Below are 22,603 nucleotides of genomic sequence, written 5' to 3'. Positions count from 1 at the left end.
ATTTTCCTCTTCCAGTGTCCATTGTAAACATCTCTGCTCTTGTCTTCACTTAATTTAAGTGCCATCAGTGTTAGGCCCAAAGGATTCTGTGGCTATGCATAAAATTCATAGGCTGTCTGCTGGTATTTCTTAAATTACTTAAGACTTTAGAAGAGATCTTTTGGTGGAGGTGAAAAACCTTTGAAATGAACTTCATAGCGGTAGGACAGCAAATACTGTTTATCCCTTACCTGAGTCAGTGTTGGTGGAGCTTTGGTTGGTTCCCCAGTCAGGCAAACTAAAATCAACAGTATCCAAAAATGTTAAGCAGTATACAGAAAATGGAGATCAAATAGAAAAATCCACTTCTCTTTTCATTAAGCAATACTGGGAGTGTTCAGCTCTCCAGTCTCCAACGTTTTCCAGCTGGGAGTCAGCCTTTTCCCATCCTGCATCCCGGCATCCTGTTATTGTTCCAAGTCTTAGCAATACAGTGAGAAAAGGGAGTGGAGGAAACAGATAAACTTAGCCTTATTATTGCCATACCTACTTACTTGTTGCTGACTCTGATGAGGGAGCTGAATAAAAGGAAATTGGCTCTGAGAAACACAAAAGTTGATATGTTATTTAGTACCATTTTGTAAAGAGTTTTAGGGGTTAGCAAACATCTGAAGGGTACTTTAAATAGCGTCTGATATTTGATCAGCACAGACTATGTCTGTTTTTCACAAAAAGGATTTTCAAAGCAGTTTGGATGTGTCCTATCTATAAGGATTTTTATACCTGCAAGCAAAAAAGCAAGAGCCCTCATGTGAACGAGACCGAGTTCCCATGAAGCACTGTCAGTGCTGGATGTAGAAATGAAATTTAACAGTATTTTTCACATGTGAAATTACGACCCCAGAAGCAAGACAGTGTAGGTGGGCCTTCCAGAAGGAGAAAACTTTTGTAACATCTTGATTATGATTAGTCTCGAGACTGCTCAGGGCAGACAGAAGAGAAAGGTTCAGCATTTGTGTTACATTCCTGAGGCTGACTTGCGGGGCCGCAGCAGCCTGGGGGAGACTCACCAAAGCGCCGGTGTCAGTGTCCCTGTACCGTCACCTGTGTGAAGCTGAAGGTAGGATATTGTTCCGTGAGCCCAGCCTGATGAGCGCTGGGCGCTTCTGCAGCCTAGCCTGGGCACCCAAACCCTGCTGCGGGACTGTGATGCGTCCTTCAGTGCTGCTGGCCCCCTTCTGACCCCCATCTGCGTGTTAAATCTGAACGCACAGGTCTCTCTCTTCTGTTTGTGCCGTACAATGCCAGAGGAATTTTTTTACTAAATAATGCAGAAGAAAATCTGATAAGTGTGGGACTTAAAACTCTCTTTCTTTGAACCAATTCTAATAAATGGAGGCAAATATTCAATGTATCTTAAGTAGGGCTTTAAATAATAATGTTCCACAGTTAAATACTCTCTTGCCCCTATTTGTCATCACAGTCCAGCACAGGTAATGGCATTGATTTCCTGGCTTGCTAGAAGGCTCAGGTTAGATAGATTGTTTCACAGTTTTGTGATGTACAGCAGCAAAAATGAATGGCTTTTTAAAAAACTGGATACATTAATTATTCAGAAAAGTTAAGCAACTAATGAGGAGGCATTTTTCAAAGTCTTACGTAAGGAGACCAACTAGAGTTAAGTTTCCTTACAAGAAATATGCCGTTCCTGTGTCATTGCTGAGAGAAGAGCAGAGAGGATGTTGATAGGAGTTTTCCAGGGACCTGCAGTTATCTGGTCAGGATGCAGCTCAGTGATAATCTGGTACCCACAGCAGACAGCAGTCCCAGATATGATTTACTTTTGCATCTGACTTCAGCTGTATTTACAACCGTTGCATAGCCTTTGATGTTCATATCTGTGGACTTGGGAGTAAGTACGCTATTTAGCTCATCTAAACAAAGGATGAGGGTAAGGGAGCCCTTCACGTCCACTGCTCAGAAAAGGAAAAGAGAAAACCCCTATGTTGCTATATATGCCCTGATGCAACAGGCCTAGATTATCAAGGTCTATTTTGATGACTGCTAAATAAGCGTTGTATTAGTTGACTTGTTTTATCTCTACTGAAAAGTTCAAGGCAAGAAGTGAGAAAAGTTTCTACAGGCATTTTCAGTGTGCTGTGTTTCAGAGCTCAATAGAATAACTGAAAACCATTTATAAGCTTTGAGGAAGACACTTTCATTTAAATTTTAGAAACCTGATCTAATATCTCAAAACCTTCCACCTTATGCTTTATAGATTTCATCTCTGCTGAACTAATTCTTGAAGTCTGCTTTCTGGGTATGAGGGAATGTCCATTGAGATTTTACCAAATGAAGAACCTACCTTTGCAGCCCTCTCCAACAGGTGGCAAAGCTCCTAACGGTTCCGTCCACCCCCCACCCTCTGGGTAATCCCAGACATTTGCACTGCTTTGCTTCCTAGGCAGTGAATTTCATCACGTTTTCAAAGCCACTGACTCAAAATACTAGCAAGCAGGTTTTCTTGTAGATTTCAGACTTTCAGACTTCTTCATGATTAAGACCAAATCATAAGACTTTGGAAAAATTCCTTGGTGACTGGTGCCTTTTGCAAGCAAAAGGGTAATGTTTTAAACCAAATATTATGAATTCACATCAAGTTTGGCTAACAAAAAGCATCCTGTGCATGATCAGACAACACTGGCAGGTATACTTACCTCTTAGGTGCATCACTTTATGTACAAAATCTTATTTAATAGTCTTCTGAAAGTGAAAGGAATAGGTGAAAAATAAATAGAATCCTTAGCATCTAACAACTTTTCACTACTCTGTGTGACTCATGGGTGGAGCTGGTGGCACGAGTAAAGGGGTGATAATTATTTCTTGGCATTTCACCCTGTTTGTCTGCCATTCCTTTTTCCAAATGACACCAGGCCTTTTTCATTGGTCTGTTCAGCACTGCTGTACAGGTTTTCTTCCATGTCATATGCAGCTGTCCCTATTGGATCATCTGCTTTTTTCCTTGAGGTTTCCCCACAGATGTTCATTAGCTGCTGTTTTTTGACTTTGTGGCACCTGGGTTAGATGTGTCTGGTTCAGATCGGCATCTCTTTCTATGAAACTTTATAATGTTAGCCTGTGTTATTTAAATGCTGGTGTCTGAGCAATCGTCCAGGCTACTTATGCTAGTAAAGTTTAAAATAGACTTTCCTTTCTTGGATAACGGGGGTAAAACTCAACTTTGCTTTGAAGGTGCTTGTGCATAGTTTGAATTTGACATGTCTGGGGATCTAAAGTAATAACTGTCATCTTGCTATTGCTGAAAGGAATAATGTCTTACAATGGGCAGAAACAGAACCCTCATTTACTACGTTAAATCTATTCAATTTGACTGTTCTCACTATACACAGATACCTGTGAGTGGGTTAGTGTAAGTTAATGGAAGTGATAACTGTGCAGAATAAATGCGAGATTAAAGCTTGTATCTTTTTCCAGAATGATAATTTTATCTGTTGCTGAGGAGACTGGTCAGGTGATCTGAAACTCCAATTGCGTTACTTTCTGCGTAGCTAGAAAAGCAGGCTGACTGTTATGATAATAGCTTTTAGGCACATCTTGCTTCAGTTTTTCACTGTAGCGCTTTTTTGCTGTCCCATCTGATCGGTGGTCAGTGAAGTTCTCCTCAAAGAACTAATGGAAACCACACTTGTAGGAACAGGTTCATTGCTTTCCTAACCAGCAGAAGTTCCAACAAGTTGATAAAACAGCCCATGCCTTTCACTGACTGAGCATGGATATTTTTTTTCTTTGCAAGTAATTCTAGTTACAATGAAATGCCACGTGATAAATAAGCCCTTCTTGATAAGCACTGTCATCAAAACCAGACATCTATTGATACAGCTGCAACTAATGATGTTAATTTCTCAAAAGCAATTGTCCTAATATTCAACTCTCACTGGAGAAGGGCTTTACACTTGGCAATACAGCTCAAGAATGCTTTTGTAACAGTCTATAAAGTTTAGATCTAGCAGTCTGTCTTGCTAAAACCAGCACATTGCAGGCGCTGTGCAAGTGAAGGTCTGCCAAGATTTGAAATTCAGTCACAGCAGTAATACTTGTGTCAGTATTTTTATGGCCAGCTAAGAATTGTGACAGGGGAGAGCGTAAGCTTTCCTTCGGTTATAAAAATAAACCCAAAATACTAATTCTGAACAGCTCAGATAATCATTGTATAATTCCCCATTTTAAATGTGCAATTGTATCTGACTGTTGTCTGAAGCCTCTCTGGAAGAAACATTACTGAAAGTTTAAAAAATAACAATTACTGCTCCATGTGGAAAGCATAATCTCCACAGAACGTTGTGCTGTTATTTCTGGGATTTTTAATCAGGGCAGTGCAGTGCTCTTAGTCATTTCCACTTGGTAACTGTTTTCCTTTTTGTCACATATTGAGGTGCGTATCCTGAAGTCAGTCTGACTCAGCTTCCTTTTGTCAGGTTTGTTAAACAAAAGAATGTAGCTCTGATTTCTTTTTAATATAAGGTGCATTTAAAAAACTGCTGAGGAATTTTAGTTAAAGCTGGTGGAGTTGGGTGTTTGCTGGGGACATGCGATAGCATTTTTCTGAAATGTTTCGCAGAGTGCTGTTATGGCTGTACCATACACATTTCACTAAACTGGATCTCTCATGGAAAGGTAAATCCTATGCTCCTGAATCAGACAAATCTCTCATCATATGTGAGACCTCTGGCTGCATAAAGATGGGAGGATTTGCATCTAATATGTTCAGCAGGGAATGATCCCAAATGATCTTGTTTCCTTGTTTGGAAATGACAGGAGAAAATAGATGGTGGAAAATGCATGCATATTGTGTTAAAAGTCTTAGCAGAACTCTGAGCAGGAGCTGTCAAATGAACCTACCTCACCATTGAACCGAAAGAATCGAATCATGAATCCCTTTGATTTGTTTATTGAAAACACAGTCCACAGGGATTTTAATAAGCAAGCCTGCAGGCTAACTCAGGCACACTAACCTTGATATGTGATTTGAGTTTGAAGAGCAGGTCTAATGCAGAGGTGAGAAGCTGATCAAAAATTTTCCAGAAATGTTTTTGATAAACAATCTTGATTTCAGTGAAACGTTTTCACCCAAAGAACGTCTGTGCTTTAATTGAAGTGTCTCTTAAAATAGAAATCCAAAACAACACAATCTCTTCTTCTTCCACTCAAACAAAAATGAAAATCATTACCTTTCATTCAATAACACTGCTGATTGTTTGTAGAAGCTGCCCAGCTTTCACCTCTGACTGGTAATGTAAATGGAAGCTCATGTTTTGGTATAGAAGGGTTTCCCTCTGTTATGCCAGGTCTGAAATGAGAGGGATAACATCCATCTTAATTGTTGGTAAAGTTTGCAGTGCAAACACTCTTTATGTCTGCGGCATTAATTTAAAAAATAAACAGAACCAGTGTCCGCAGTAGGTGATGAAGAGATAGTGCTGCGGAGCTGCTGGGACAGGAGAGACTGGGGGTTTCGCTCTGTTTGAGCCCTGTCTTATGTTTCTCCAGACACCATGCTCCTGTCCTGTCCATGTGCTGCGATTCCCCGCTCTGCAAGGCATGCAGTGTATCAAGAGTAGGTAGCTGGGGAGAAGCAGGGATATGGCCTCCTCTCTTTCCTTCCTGCACTGTTTACATAACAGATATGCCCATCCTGATACTGGCTTTCATGTCACATTCTCCCCGTTAATGGGTCAGATGTTGGCAGCTGAAAGGCTTGGCTGCAATCTCCTGACGTCAGTGGGGGGTGACCAAGGGCAGTGGATCTCGGTCCCTGCACTCAGCAACACTGGCTGTTTGACTTGTTCTGAAGCTGAATGTCTGCTAGGAAGCTTTACAACAGAAGAATATTTTACATAAACTTCAAAAAAGTTTGAAATAATGTTGGTTTTTTTTCAAAAAAGACTGAAACCTATGTTTTCTGCCTCTTACTGTTCTGTGAGAGCCTCAGGGGAGATAAAAAGTCAGATTAGTGCTTGAACTGTGAGCTGTATACCAGATAACCATTCCAGACATTGGAGAGATGTCATCCTAAAAGCTGCAGCACGCAAATAGCTCTGTGATGCTGGGATTCCTGTGGCTAATCAAGTGCAGAAGGAGTTTTATCTTGAGAGTAAGATTTTACAGTATTGGGGTGAAAAGAGCAGGGTGCAATAAAGAGTAGGTGACAGACCTGGGGTTGCTTTCAGGGTGACGTTGGAGTGCCATTCACCTCAGTGCCTTTCCTGATGCTGATGCACCGTATCCACTTGTACACTTGCCAGTGAAGGGACGTGTCTCATGAATGCTTTGTTCCATGCCAGAAGATGAGTCTGCGAATAAACAAGTTCCTGGAAGGGAAGCTGCACTGGGTGTTCACAGGACGTGCGATGACCCGTATCTTAAATGCTTTCCTTGATGCCCCTTGAAGTCTTTAGGCTTTCCTTTTATCTTGTTACACTGAAGTGCCGGTGCTCCGGTGATTTAATCTCTGTGCGTGGAGTCATGCCATTGACGTTAGCATCTCCTGCACCAAGTCCCGGATCATGCCTCCCTTCCCCTCAGTTTCATCGCGCAGGGGTGGGCAGAAGCCTGCTGCTGCTACGCTGGGAACCTCTTCCAGCAATGCTCTGCTGTGCCTGTAAGGCACGCACGCACACACCTGCCGTCTTGCTGCTGCCCAGCCACGGCCCTGCTCGGAGCATGGTGTGCACAGCCACGGCCCCCTCAGAGCACGGCGTGCCCAGCCACGGCCCGCTCGGAGCACGGTGTGCCAGCCCAGCTGGTTGGCAGGTCGCAGCTGCGGCCGGCCAGATCTCTCTGGCATATGGTTTCGTGGGGTGGCAGAGAGGCTGCGACGCCCCGCTGTCGGCGTGTGCGGTGCCAGGGAGGGGATGGAGAAGCGCGAGGCGTGGGGCCCAGGCTCCGCAGCGCAGCACAGGCTGTGTGTGAGGTTCTACGGGCTTCTGTGACAGAGATCAGATGGACCCGGGTCTCACATTGCTGCCACCCTTTTCCCAAGGGCACAGGAGGTCAGACTGGGGTTTGGTTTTGTTAAAATCGCACGTGGGAAAAGGGAAGGCGGTACATGTGCTTTCTGTAAAAGCCGTTTGTGGATTTGTCCGCTGGGCTGAATGTGTCTGAGCGTTTGCCAAAAGGAGGGTGGAGAGAGCTGCTCTGAAAGAATTCTTGCTGAGGGGTTGAAGTCTGGGAGCCAGTGCACTAATGCCTTGTAAATTGGTTCAGTGACTTTTACTCATTTGTATGCACTCCCTTTATTATAGCCCCAGACCTAGGCTGCCTTATTTCTGGTTTTGCTGCCAAACACTGTGCAAATGCAGATGGTTTAAGTGTATCACTGACAGTCCCCCATGTATTGTTCCTGTTCTGCAGTCTGCATTGTGCCTCTTTTAGCCAGTGAGCGTATGTGTAAGAACTCCTAATGGCTCGGAAATCAGTCAGTATAGATTTTTTTCCCCAAGCCATTGAAACTGAGCCATCCGTGTGGAGGCAACAGCGACTAGTATTTTCCTTTATTGAAACGCTGGAGGCCGTTCTCTGCTGTGATGTTGTCTCCCTCTCTGCAGTGAAGCTGCTCTGATTTGCAGAAGTTTCAATTTATCCATTGGAGTGGAATAGGGAATATAAAGTTTCAGTGTTTCCCTAGAACTGATAAAGTAGCATTTAATTTTTACTGGAGGAAATATATTTATAATTGTGTAAATAACTTCCTATCTTCCAACTACATGGAGCAGCACAAATCTGATGGAAATCCAGAGATTTGGGTTTGGGTTTTCTAGTTTGTAATTTTGGTATAAGAAGTACCATGCAAGTAGGGAAACTAGTCACAGGGATTGGAAGACTTGGTCTATAAAATGCCAAATTCCAGTGACTGTGATCTTTGCAAAGCAGTGGAAAAGTAATTTTTAATCTTCTGGTTACCTGTGAATTGCTCAGTTTGATAGTGCTGAGGCATGGGACTCGTCTCCCCACCTAAATGCTAACACTTCTGAGCTGTAAATATCTCATTGCAACTCTGCTAACTGAGGGAATAATGTAGGATGAAAAATGTGTAATGAATAATGAAAAGACTCAAGCTTTAGGAATTAATGATTCATGCTGAAATATATCTTTCCTGGACAATTTTCTTTTGCTGATATTTCATCTTGAACGTACAAATGGTTATGCCGTGCCCATCCCTGTGCACTTTAACAGAGATTAAAAAGAATAAGAGTTGGTACTAACATCCCAACTGAATCTCAAAGGAGAGAGTATGTATATTTAAAGCACAATGGAAAATTTAAGACAGTTAAATCCTTGCTTTGAGTTCTCAGGATTTACATTAATTTTGGAAATTCAGAGAAATAGAAAAAATGATTGATCTTGCTAGTTTGCAAAGGTTGTGCATGAACACTTCTTTAGGATCTATCTTCCTGAGCCCATTCCTGAAAAAATATGCTGCTAAATTACCTTATTGTGTAAAGATTTATTTACAGTAAACAAGAGGAAAGATTAATGTTCATGAATTACTGCAGGCAGATTTGCAGCTATTTTGATTTGTCACCAGTTCAATGCAGCAGAAAATTATGCTGATTTAAAAATCTGTTTTGAAGAGAAAGTATAATTTTAAACCACTTGATTTTTAAAAGAAACACCTTTTATGTCTTATTTGCACACAAAGTGCAATATTTTTAATTGTGCTTCAAGTATCTATGAAATACAATGGCTGGTAATTAATATTATTTGTGTTACAGAATAACCGTAGCCTCCTCTGAAGGCTGCCTGAGGTTACACCAGAGCAATAGATCCCGAATCCAGGCCCTTCTTTGGCAGATGGGGTGGCTCAGCCAGAGCAGCTCTGATCCAGACCCTGCCCCTGCCCTCCCCTCAGACCAGAGTTCTGCAGCTTTTCCTGTGCTGTGAACGTGAGGATCTGGCCTGTTTGAATGTTGGACTGAAACGGCCAGGTGTTAGCGCATTTATTCCTCGGAGCTGTGTAGAATAGAATAGACTATTTCAGTTGGAAGGAACATACAACGATCATCTGTATTTGCCTTCTGCAAGGCTGGGCTAAGATCTCGTTAGAAAAACCTTCTTACTACACTTCCAGTGTTTCCTGGCTGCGTTCAGATGACAAAGGAACTGGCTTTGTTGAAGAATTTTGTTGTTTCCTCTCCTGACCTTGGCCGGCGTCTGCAGGTGTACAGCAGCACAATGAGAAATGCCTTCTACGTGTTTCCTTTAAATCTTCAGAAAGGTTGGTTTAGGGGAGGCTTGGATGAAATATGAGCCATTTCTAATCATCCCTGCAGAGCATTATTACAGCTAGGGCCGCACGTAGGGAACGAGTGCAGAAGTGTTCTGAAATGTAAGCACTAAATACGAGCAGATTTTTAAAATCTGGCTTGTTGGAAACAAAAAGGCACCTAGCCCAATAGCAGCGAGATGCAGTGACTCAACAAGCCGGAATGTGCTGTTGGCTGTGGGTGATGTTCTTTGGTGGCTTCCGTCTGGGTGTGGGGAGAAAATGCGTGTGGTGCGGCTCTGGAGATAGTGTTTCGGTTCAAGTGAGAGGGAGCCCTGACTGCGCGGGGTTTCACTGCGGGTAAAGATGCCTTCTCCAGCCCAGCGCAGGACTGCTGGGCTGGCGCTAAAATAGAGAAGCACATCTGTGTGTCGCAGAGTATTTACTTCATGTAAGCCCTCGCTGACTGTCACGGCAAAGACTTTCAGTCCTGTCTTATCTGGAGGGGGAAAAAAAAAGATGTTACCACTATACTTGTAAAAAGTAGGTTTGTTTTAAGAGAGCTCAAATGAAGACTAAAATGGTGGGTACCTGAGCATGATCTGACAGTGGTGCTGCATCTACAGGCAGGCTGAGATATTTAATACTCTACGTGAAATCCTGTAACAAAGTAAAATATTTTTTGTGATGAGTCAGTTTACACTATTGGCGCAGATGATCCCTGACAATTATACAAGTGTAAATATAAAGATCTTCTACTGAGGCTGTAAACAATAGTTGTCTAAACAGTTATTACAATAACATGAATAATAGTTGAAAGTGTGGATTTACTTCTTTAGCAGTGATTCAGGTGTCTTGGGTTATATTTGAAAAAATGCCGTGCTTTAGTTTGACTTGACAGTCTGGAGGTAGAGAGGAAAATGAAACGCAAGTGTAGTCATGGAGCTGAACTATTCAGTAAGGGCTTAATGCATCACAAATCAGGAAAATGAGAAATTCCAGGTTTTGGTTTGGCTTTACAGAGCAAGAGACCAACTAGCATATGAGAAAATGAGACTGCTGTGTCGTGTGCCTTTGTTAAGAAGTACGAACGAATAGAGTTTGCTGCATAAATCTACGGTTTGTGTAGCCAAAAGAATTCAGTGACGGAACAATCTTTGCTTCATTCTGCTTATTGCTGTAGGGTCAGAGACTTTCTTGCTTCTGTAGGAGAAGTTGTGCCGATTGGGCAGAGCAGCGTATTGGCATACACCTTTATTGATAAGGTGTAGCCAAGAGCCTGGGGGGCTGGCGAGATTCCTTGGCTTGTAGTGGTGTGCTGGGCTGGTTTGAAGGGAATTGCTGGGACTAAACAGGTGGTGATGGTTGGGTGATTGCAGATACTCCTGTCACAAAGTTGAGAATTTGTTTTTTCTTTTGCTGTTTAGGACTTCCCTCTTCACCCCTACCTTTTCCAGCCAGCAAGCTACATTTCCGCCTTTCTCCCTGCCAGTTCACGAGCCCTCAGTATCCTTCTCCTGCTCCTTCCTGCAGCTCCTCCAGTTTTTCTCTTGTCCGCCTTTCTTTTGTAGTGCCTCCAGATTGCTCTGCACTGCAAATGAAACCGTGCCCCTCAAGCCTCTCAAGAGCAAAAGGGAGAAGTTCCCCTGCCTGCGATACTGGGGAATCGAGGGTCATTGAACATGGCTCTCCTGCTTTTCTGATTTTCCTAACAGCAATAGATGTGGCTTATCCAACGCCAAAAATATTTTCTGTGGTGACCGGATATGCATGCCCTGAGCCACCCTGCTACAGTGTGATGTAGGATCTTGTCCTGGTGCTACGGGCTTCAGGGCTGAACCACCTCTTTTTAGCTTCATTGTTACCTCATCTACAAAAATGTGTGCAGTACCACAAACAAAGATTAGACCTGCAGGGACCATTTGCTGGTGAAGTTTATTGTGATGTCCAGGATGAAACAGGGCCCTGTTGTGCTGATCGTTGTGCAGATGGCTTGTTGGTTTGAAATCTGCGGTTCAGTCTGGGCCTACAAAGTGCTCTTTTCTCCGCTCCTGCAAGGGGCTGAAGGCACTAGAGTAACATTTTTATTGATGTACCCAGCTGTAGCTTAATTAAGTTTTAAAACTTACTTTGAATTCTATGGCTGAATATAGATGAAGCTCCTTGGAACAAATTTGTTTGTGAATGAGTCAAACATGATTTCCTATTGATTTCCTTATTGATTTCCTAGTTTTTGCAGATCATATCTCTTTAAGAATGGCTTAGATTTTTCATTCTGGATTCTGATCTATGACCCACCGTTTTATGATATTACAACTAACTGTGTACCCCACATTGGGAAGAATTGTCCCATTTCCCTTAATAGTACTGCTAGCATGAGTGAGGTTATCTGGATTTTGGATTTGCTACTGTAGGTTGATACAACCTGGAAGTGTGTCTTTCTAAAGTGCTAGAAATACAATTTTAAAGGCTTTTATTACTATTTAAAATAAAATGCTGCATTCATTTTCTGGAAGGCAGAAGCTGACTTCTGATTTTAACTGGATTGGTAACATTTCTCTGCATTTTGTTATACGCATTAGATAACTCTGTAGTGTTAGCTACTTTCAGTGATATAAATGATGCAAATACTCACAAAGCACTTCATCAGGAACAAAACCCCAAACTGATGACACTGCAAAGACATATGCTGTACATGTATTGGGCTCTTATGGTCTCTTCAGGAGAGACCTGCTTGCTATCAGGGTTTTCTACTTCATTCTCTGGTTTAACTATCATTGGAGGGGCCTGTTGGGCCAAAGGATCTCTGAAGCTCATGAGAGCAAGATGTGGAATGTAGCAGGTGAAGTCAGGTGTGAGGTATGCTTTTGCCTGATGACCTCTCTGTCGCTACCTCTGTCCATCCATCCCAGAGTGACACTAGCTTGATATTGCCAGGAGGTGCTGTCCAGTTCATGTACCCCAGGCTAGTATTTCCCATGACACTTGTTGCCTGTGCTTACTTATTGGATGACTTATGAAATGTCCCCCCTGCTTGGTCACAAGAGGAGATCTTTTTTTTAAGAGAAAATAAGGACCTAATTTCTTAGCTTCTTGAAGGCATTCAGTTAAAGACATGTGTCATGGTGCAAGGGGAAAATGCAATCTGGATGCCAGTAAATGCTATCAAATACACTATGAGTAGAAAAATATGTGGGAATGGGAACTTTCTTTTCCTTCTGAATACAGTAGTACTGGTTTGTTTTGACCCATCTATGCTTCTATCAGAAGGATTTCCGTTGTATAACAAAGCATGGGACAGGAAGCACATTGTGTTTGGATTTTTTTTGAAATAAGCTATAGACTGTTGTAAAATGTTAAACCTATACCTTTGAAGTGGGCTTTTCTCTATTGGAATTGTTTTTTTTTTTCACACTTCTGACTATTGGGGAAACAAAGTAAAATTTAAGGAAAAGGAGAAAATTGTTTTTCTCTGTTGGTACAGTATTTTAATGCTAATGAGTTACAGAAATAGGAGATCTTGGAGGAGGGAAAAAGAGGAGTCCGATTTTAAAAATAAAACATACTCCCTGTGCTGCATATATCAGCTTCCTACAATAGATAAGGGTTGTGTCTCACCTTGCTGCATCTGAAATCCCCTCCTGAAGAGCTGTTGTAACCCAAGATATGGTAATCACTTTGCATGCTGATCTGACTTCAGCAGACGTCTTCTGCCCCGTTAGGGTCTCTTCTGTGGCCATGACATCTGTCTGTCTTTTTTCTGTATTTAAGGACAACTTTAAAAAAAAAAATATCATTAGCATTGGCCCATTAAAATCAATGATAGCACAGGTAGATTAAGTGACAGATCATGTAGATGAGCGTTTCATGAAAATCAACAGCAGAGAAAGATTCCATCTTTAGGGTTTGATTTTTTCCTATGCCAACAGTGCAGTGGTGCTTTTACCTCTGAAATCAAAATGTGTTCTAGCACTGTGCATATATAAACAACCTGAGTTTTAAAACAGTCGTTTAGCTTATGTATACACAGTGCATAGTCCCCCTATAGATCAAAACTACATTCCCTGAGTTTTGCGACCTGTCTCAAAGTCATAGCTGTACTTACAATAGTCAAATCTTCCATGAACAAGGACTTTTTAGTAAGTATGAATGTCTGTACTGTGCAAAGGCAAACACTGTTATTAATTCCCTCTGATTTTAAAAGGAAATTTTCCCAGTAATCTTATGAGTAGTTTTGTTATTTGATGTGTGTTAATTACATCCTAATTCCTTTTGGTTGTAATGTGAAAAGTAAATGGTGAGACATATCTTATAATGACATGTACGACTTCAGTTGTAGTGCAAGCTGGTCCGTATTTTCTAAAAGATCTTCTTTGGCAGTTATATGGGAGGCTTAAGAGGATGAGTGTAGATACCATGAAGCAGAAAATATATATGGAGAAAAGACAAGTCGTTGTCTATTAAAAAGTTATGTGGATAATACTTGTAATAATTTGTGTCTATGAAGGTGGGTTCATTATATAGACAATCTAATCCAGGCTGTCTGTTGAGCAGTTTTCTTCCCAGGTGCCTTCCCTGAATAGGCCTGAAAGATGAGAAAAAATTTTGAATTTTTGGGGGTGATATTCCAGGTTAGTGTTAATAATCCTTAATGCATCATCATAATTAGAACATCAGTTGAGACTTACAGAGTTTCTGAGAGGGAGATGCAGTGAGCTGCTTGATACAAGGTCTCACATCTGGTAGGAGAAGTTTTTGTGCACTTCTCTGGACTCCTCCTCAGTACTAGCCCAGGTCTGTTTTCACCAGGGTTTTATCTTTCATGCATGCTGTTTTCTGCTGACCAGCTCTCATTCCTGTGCTTCAAAAATGTACCCCACCTAGTGTGATGGATGAATCGACTGCTAAGAGCGAGAGGAAAAACGCATTGTATCCATCACTGGGCAGAATCTCCTGGGAAGCCGGGAGTTCAGAAAGGATGCAAGAAGGAGAACTGAAAGCCAGAGCAATCTTAAACACACTTTTATAACCTTGAGAGGGTAACATTTGAGGTTACCTAGTAGATGGTTATCTGTGGCCAGAGGCTACTGAATTTCTGAGCAGACCACAGTGGCCATAAAACTTATTATTGTGGTGGGCTGGTACTAAAGATAGAAACAAGGGTTTCAGCTTCTGTTGGGAAAGCTTTTCACAGAGGGCACCAAGTACAAATGTATACAGCATACAGCCTAAAGCAGTTAGTTGTAAACCAACTTGTTTTCATGTATAATCTTTAGAGGCTCTCTAATCTGAATGATCAAATAACTTAGGATGTTTGTAATGGACGTGGAGCTTTTCACTTGGTCTATCGTGTGGCTGAGGAACAATGTTCAGTGCTCAAGGAAAAAAATGGTTTCAAATGTGGGCCATGTAGCATCTGCTAAACCTGTATTGGTAGCCTTTTCAATGAATTAAAGGACAAACAGGGCATGCTGGAACTCGAGCTGCTGTCTTTCTGTAATAAGAAGGCTATGTGGACAATTGCAGTTTTCCTTGAAGAGTGAGGAGAGCTTGGAGCTGACATTGCTGAAACATTCAGAAGCGCAATCAAAGTTCAAGCATTAGACTGTGGGAGATAAATTTGCAACTTTGTCCAGCATTAAGCTTGCTTAATGTGGAAAGAAGAAAGCACTGTTTCAGTATGAAATGCTGTGTAGTCAGGAAGATATTTGAAAAACATAAAATAGTTTCCTGATAGGTGGAGAATGCCTGAAATGCATCACTGAAAATCTAACAAAAGCAACATTTTCTTCCCCTTCTACTACCAGAGGTGTTTCTGTGAAATGGCAAAATGTTTACAGAACCAAAGTAGTTAAACCAATGCCTTTCTCTCTTCTGACATGTTCAAAGCCTTGGTAAGAATCTCTTCCCCTCCATTTTTGCTTAGCAGCCTATCATTCCTTTTTGGAAGTTGTGTCACACTGCTGTAACAGTGAAAACATACTTCATTTTCAGGCAGACACACTCGTAGAATTTACTCTGTTTGTATTGAAGCTAAGTCCCTTAATCACATTGCAGGAAAAAAAGAGATTAATTACAATACGTACATTATCCTTCATTAGAAAAGAAATTTAAAAACTGAACACATCACACATATGTCTGTTGTTTCTGAACCGCTTGAAAGCAACTCTTTGAAAGGGTAAATCAGAGTCAAGTTAATAATTTCTTTGCTTCAAATATCATACAACTCTAAGCATAGTACAAGTCCTGGTATAAAATGCTGACAACTGAAGAAAACACTTCATACGTTGCCACAAACAAAACTTGTCTTTTGGTAAACACAGCGCAGGTAAATTTAAGAATTATGCAGGCTTTCTGAAAAAGAGGGGAAATTAACCCAGGTTTTATTTTGACCTGTGTTTTTAAGTCTTTTGCTGTCCTGAACTTTTAGGTTATTTTTTGAATTTTCAGTTCTTGGCTTTTTTTTTTGCATTCAGTGAGTTAAAGGACATACTAAATGAGACTGACATAAAATACAGGGCAGATCAGTTTAAGACTTCAATTAAGAGGCATTAAATGACAAGACATGCAAATGAAGTAGACCAGGCACTGAATGCAGCAAGTAAACTTAAACTTGCTTTTCCATTTTCAACAATGAAAGATTTTAAAATAAATACTTTTTAATAAATGGATTTTAAATTATAATTTAACATGTATTTTATAATTAGGTTGTAATAATTTCTTAATATTCAGTTAAACCTAGACTATAACCTATGTAAAATAAAATAAGTTACACAGGAAAAATAAGATTTGAACAGCTTATTTCTTAACATTTTGGTGCCAAAGCACAGCATGACGAAGTCCTTATTCGTGCTCGCAGTCAGCAGCTGCTGGGAGCTGTGTGAAAGCTGAAATCAGCCCTCAGCTGTTTCCACTCAAGGTACTCAGCTTCACGGCAGCTTAAACCCACCCCCAAGTGGGGGCTGCTCTGGTCCTCTGTCCTGCCTCCTCCGATCTCTGGCACCTCCACAGCCAAGCTGGTTCAGGGCAGCGTTCTGGCTGGGAGCAGTTCACGTCTGCGAGGGTGGGTGAGTCTAAGCAGGAATCCCTGTCCGAAGCTGGCAGGGAGTTGTCTGTCTTTAGGCACTGTGAGAGGAACACAGCCAGCAGATCGTTCGGGTGTTGCATAGAAGTCACACCAAGAGGTATCCCACAAAGAGCTAGAAAATGGAGTAATGTTTTACACTTGCTAGATCCACGTTCTGGTACCTCGACTTATTTCGGATAGCCTCATAACTAGTCTCCTTTAGTTGAGACTGTTCAGGAATTTCAAGAGACTAATTTTGCAGATGAGAAAAGGTATGAATTGGTTGATAATGCTGTTCACTGGTGTTACTCATAGAGCTCTAACAGTCTGAATTGGTAACTGCTAGATCATTGTAGCTCTGTCATCTTTACTGATAGATTTACTATAAATGTGACAGTTAAGTGGCACATTAAATATTATAGCCATTATGTCATCTTTTTTAAAAATATAGTCTAGCTTATGAAGTGTAATTTGACTTCAGCTATACTTGTGTAACACATTATGCCAATATAAATGGCTTTACCGCAGGTGAAAATGAACTCTTAGTGAGGTCAAGATGTATAAAGTTTAGCTAGCTGTCAATTTTTATGAATCTGTTCTGAAATACCTATGCCCCCAGAAAGGCAGCCCTTCAACAGAGAGCAGAATTTACAGCTTTTAAAAAAATAACCAGAATATGGCAATGCTGTCCTTAATATTGGAAACTTCAGAATCTGAAAATTAAGATGAGGTAGGTTTGCAAAGGTATTAACAAAACTATGTTGCTGTTAAGAAACCAAGAGAATGTAACAGAACACTTATCCTTAGAATTAATAAAACCAACAAACAATAAGAACAGTGATAAAGGAACATTCATATTGCATCTCACATTAAGGAGTGGCATGTAGCTTCTTTGGAGGACATAGGATAGTGGCTGTCACAAATGGTGCTTCATTTCTAGGTAGAAGATAGTGAGTATGACTCTAATCCATCAAATCCTGTGTAGTCAGGCATTACAACTCTCTGACGTTAATTCTTGGCCTCTTTTAGCAATGTCATCACAGTAACTCTTGGTGTGTACAAGTGCACCAAGAGCTTATGCCTCACAATGCAATTAAGAGTAGATAAATAGGAGCAGTCTTGAAATCTCCATTTAGGCTGGGAACAGCTCAGTATTGATCACAGAATGGTTTGGGAATGACCAGGCTGGAAGACTAGAGAATGGGCTCTATTAAAGCTTCTGAAATAGGCTGAATTTGTACACTTGGTTGTGATTAAAAAAAAAAATCAAATAAAACGACACCTCTGGTCCTAAAAGGAAAATTAAATTACCCCTGAAAGAGATTTTTTTTGACAAAATTTTTTTTCTAAAATGAAAGCCATAGCTAAAATTTCAAAAGCTTTACCTATAGTTGCTTATTTCTCTGAGAAATGAAGTATACCTTTTATGAAATGGCATTTTGCTTGAATCAGTTATTCCATTCTGAGGTCAGGCTGCTTTTACATTATCATCACCTCTAAAACATAATGTGATATACAGACAGTCATAAATTGCCTCTTGTAACATGAGAAATAAAAATGTAATGGATTCCCATTGGATTATAAATGGCAGTGGTAGGAAGACCTTCATAATTTTGTGGCTTTACCACATATGAATTATAGGTATGATCTCTCGCTAGCAGGATGCATATAAATATCTATAATCATTGTGCATTCATTTATGTATTCTCCATTATGCTTGTAATGTGTCTAAGGGTAAAAAATGGGGCCATGTAGATGACAGCAGAGTTCAGCAGAAAAATATTTCAGATGTTTGTGCTGCAATGATTTGTGCCAGAAGGAGAAGCCTTTCAGTAGCATCTTGCTGCCCTCTTTGCAGGGTTACCCTGACCTGTGAGGGACTGTGGGCATGGTTAGAAGCGCTGCTTGCTCCTCACAGGTAGAAATGTAGGCGTGAAGATTAATGAGCAGGCAGCAGTCATTGATTTACTGGCCCCGCCACTTCCAGCTCTCAGCTTAAGGATGTTTAAAGAACACAGTGAAAGCTCTCATCCCTTTGGCTTTTCCACTCTGCTTTTCATGACTCTCGTATAGAAACTAGTGATTATTGTTCAGTCTGAAAAGTGAGAAATTGTCAAAATGAAAAGATCTATGAAGTCAGACCAAGTCCATGACTGCTCTTGAAAGCCTGGGGTGCTGATGCCTGGTAAGCACTGAATAGGAGTTTGTTGGGGCTCACGCCGTCCTTGTGGTCAGCTCGAGGCCGACGCTCTGTTTCACTGAAACTGGAGACCCGAGATGCAGTGTTTATAAGCTTGCCACCATTTTGAAAAATGTCACAGAGTGTAATTCGAACAAGACAGCGTCCCTGGAGCTGTCAGCACTAACAAAGACCACCAAAATGTTACGAAGCTGGAGTGTCTGAACCTAGTGACTTTCACACATCCCATTGCTTCTCTTATAGCCTCATTTAGGCAAAATATGCTTGCCACTCCTGTGCTTTCTACATGTGGTGTCACCACAGCGATTCCTGCCATGTAGGTTATAACTGGATTAAAATACAGGCTACTTCTCTTTCCTTCCCTCCTCTTTATTATGCATCTATCTCATTATCATCAGCTTTGTGTATTTTAGCTATTTTACCTTGAGAGGAGACAGCACTGAACTAACAGCTATTCAAAATAATTTCTTAAAAGTGCCCCATCTAACAAAAATATTGCAGCCCAAATGGAGGCAGGAAGCGGTGTTCTCTCCTTGATGCCGGTGGTGATGGGCTTTCCCAGGTCTTCCTCGCTGTGGCTGCTGACCCAGTTTTGCCCGTGCTGGCTTATGAGTTGTGACAGTTCTTTCTGCCCCAAAGGAATAAAACGTTTTTTGCATGCTGACAGGATGAGTTTCTGGGTCCAACACCATGGTTGTCTGTAGGAATGTGGCATTTTCAGTTTATTTCCTGCTGTTGTTTAATGAGCTTCCCTTTACAGTTTTGGGATGGCTTCAAAGTTTTTGGTAACATTGAGAGATCTGGGTGAAATGACAGCGCAGACTGTGTTGTATTTCCAGTCCATTAAAGGTTCATTCCAATATGAAAATTGGGAATTAATGTAGTTGTAAGTGCAAGAAAATTTTCTCATTGTGCTTGCATGAGCAATGGAACAAAATGGTGTGCAGTGGACACTGCTGGTTTGAAAACTTAAAAAACCTGGGACAAAAATATACTGCCCTCTCTCAGAAGGGGGCTGCTGTTTTGTTCCAAGTTCTTTGTTAAATCTCCACTGTCTGAGGATTTATTTTAATGCAGTTACCTGTGGAGTTATTTAAAAGAACTTTCTGTGGCAAGTCTCCTCAGAAGGATTTTGAAAGTGCTCCACTTAATTATTTCAGAGAATGAAAATGACCTTTAATATGTTCTCCTACATTAACCTTCTTACCTGTAATAAATAAGATGGTGCAAAGTGTAACTTTCATGTACTGGGCATTGCATTAACCAAATAGATAAACTAATATTTTTTACAAGTTACACTAGATAAGCATATTACAGCAGGTTGCCACTTTACTAATCTGGATAATGTTTTTCCTTACTTTTGTGTGTATTACCGGCAATTGTTTGGATCATGTAAGCTCTATGTTCTTTGCAGCTAAGATAGGCAAACATTTATTGCTCGGACTTACAATGAAATTATTGTCAGAATTTGATGGGCGGGATAACATTGTGCCATGATTTGGTTGTCACTCTGTGAATTTTTTTTTAAAGAAATATGCTGCTGTTAGTTTGACTCTTGGACAAAATATGTTTTTTTACGTAAGAGATCAAGTATAATCTTGGGTTTGGAGAAAGACACATACAGGGCTTTTTAAACTGAGCCTATAGGTCCCCAAGTCTTTCTCCAAAAATCAACTTCATCCCAACAACTTCTCCATTCAAATTTTCAACTAATACATATTCTGCTGTTTCCCAAGTGCTGTTTGGACGGACTCTGACATTTCTCTGCTTTGCTACAGTTGGGAGGGATGTCTGAGTACATGCTAACAAGCTCAGGCTTTTGTTCCTGTATGATGGCGAGTATATGCTCATTGCGTAGCACAGTTGTGTGAGCCTGGAGGTAAGAGAAGAAGCCTACAGAGAGGATGACTTTCCCTTGGTCGAGGAGGACTGTGTGAGGGATCGCTTAAGCGATCTGGACGTCCACAAATCCATGGGCCCTGATGGAATGCACCCATGAGTGCTGAGAGAGCTGGCGGATGTCATTGCTGAGCCACTCTCGGTCATCTTTGAGAGGTCCTGGAGGACAGGAGAGATGCCCGAGGACTGGAGAAAGGCCAATGTCACTCCAATCTTCAAAAAGGGCAAGAAGGAGGACCCAGGGAACTACAGGCCGGTCAACCTCACCTCCATCCCAGGAAAGGTGATGGAGCAGCTTATCCTGGAGGCCATCATCAAGCAAGTGGAGGAAAAGAAGGTTACCAGGAGTAGTCAGCATGGATTCACCAAGGGGAAATCATGCCTGACCAATCTAATAGCTTTCTACGATGGCATGACTGGCTGGGTAGATGAGGGGAGAGCCGTGGATGTTGTCTACCTAGACTTCAGCAAGGCTTTCGACACAGTCTCCCGTAATATCCTCCTAGGAAAGCTCAGGAAGTATGGGCTGGATGAGTGGTCGGTGAAGTGAATAGAGAACTGGCTGAATGGCAGAACTCAGAGGGTTGTCATCAGCGGCGCTGAGTCTAGCTGGAGGCTGGTAACTAGTGGTGTCCCTCAGGGGTCAGTACTGGGCCCAGCCTTGTTTAACTGCTTCATCAACGACGTGGATGAAGAGTTAGAATGTACCCTCAGCAAGTTTGCTGCTGACACCAAACTGGGAGGTGTGGTAGATACACCGAGTGGCTGTGTTGCCATTCAGCGTGACCTGGACAGGCTGGAAAGTTGGGCAGAGAGGAACCTGGTGAGGTTCAACAAAGGCAAATGCAGGGTCCTGCACCTGGGGAGGATCAACCCCATGCACCAGTACAGGCTTGGGGTGGACCTGCTGGAGAGCAGCTCTGTGGAGAGGGACCTGGGTGTCCTGGTGGACAACAGGTTAACCATGAGCCAGCAGTGTGCCCTGGCTGCCAAGGAAGCCAATGGGATCCTGGGGTGCATTAGGAGGAGTGTGGCCAGTAGGTCGAGGGAGGTTCTCCTTCCCCTCTACACTGCCCTGGTGAGGCCTCATCTGGAGTACTGTGTCCAGTTCTGGGCTCCCCAGTTCAAGAAAGATGAAGAGCTACTGGAGAGAGTCCAGCAGAGGGCTACAAGGATGGTGAGGGGACTGGAACATCTCTCCTATGAGGAGAGGCTGAGGGAGCTGGGCTTGTTCAGCCTGAAGAAGAGAAGGCTGCGAGGGGACCTAATATATCCTTACAAATATCTGAAGCGTGGGTGTCAGGAAGATGGGGCCGAGCTCTTTTCAGTAGTGCCCAGCGACAGGACAAGGGGCAGTGGGCACAAACCGAGGCACAGGAAGTTCCGTCTGAACATGAGGAAGAACTTCTTCCCTCTGAGGGTGACGGAGCACTGGAACAGGCTGCCCAGGGAGGTTGTGGAGTCTCCTTCTCTGGAGATATTCAAGACCCGCCTGCACAAGGTCCTGTGCAGCCTGCTGTAGGTGACCCTGCTTCAGCAGGAGGGTTGGACTGGATGACCCACAGAGGTCCCTTCCAACCCCTACCATTCTGTGATTCTGTGAGCCCGAAGGCCAAACGTTCAGGGACTGTAGGGCAGTGTGGCTCTTTGAAGTGGCATGTGTAACTGTAAGCCTTGACTCATTGAGCAATTTTAATTCATGTCATTACCTAGACCTTCTTAAATAGTGTAGAAATGCTTTAATGGTTCATCTTTTTTCCCGGAATGATTGTTGTTTAAACTATACCGAAAACCAGAAGACAGGCTTTGTAAAGCTGTCCCCTGTAACTGTGGGTTTGCGGGCACAAAAGATGAAGCACACAGCCAGCTTCTGCCCCTACCGAGCGTGCGCCAGCGTGCTGTCTTTGTCCGCTCCCTCGCCGTACCCTATTTACGGGGACTTCGCTGACTGACTGCGTGCAGGGATCCGGGATATGCGAGGTTGAGGGGGGAGCAGCTGAGTGCAGGGATTAAGCGCTTGCACGTGCAGTTTTGAGCATAAAAGCTAGAAGCTGTGGGTAAAACTGGCTGGAAAGATGATTGTTAGTAACTCACACAGTTAATAAACTATACAGATATGCAGTCATCCAGCCATCTGTCTGACTGCATGTAGAAAGTCCTCCCCGAAGTATGTGAT

Source organism: Opisthocomus hoazin, chromosome 12 (genome assembly GCF_030867145.1).
Source record: "Opisthocomus hoazin isolate bOpiHoa1 chromosome 12, bOpiHoa1.hap1, whole genome shotgun sequence".
Taxonomy (NCBI): domain Eukaryota; kingdom Metazoa; phylum Chordata; class Aves; order Opisthocomiformes; family Opisthocomidae; genus Opisthocomus; species Opisthocomus hoazin.
This window is presented reverse-complemented; position numbering follows the sequence as displayed.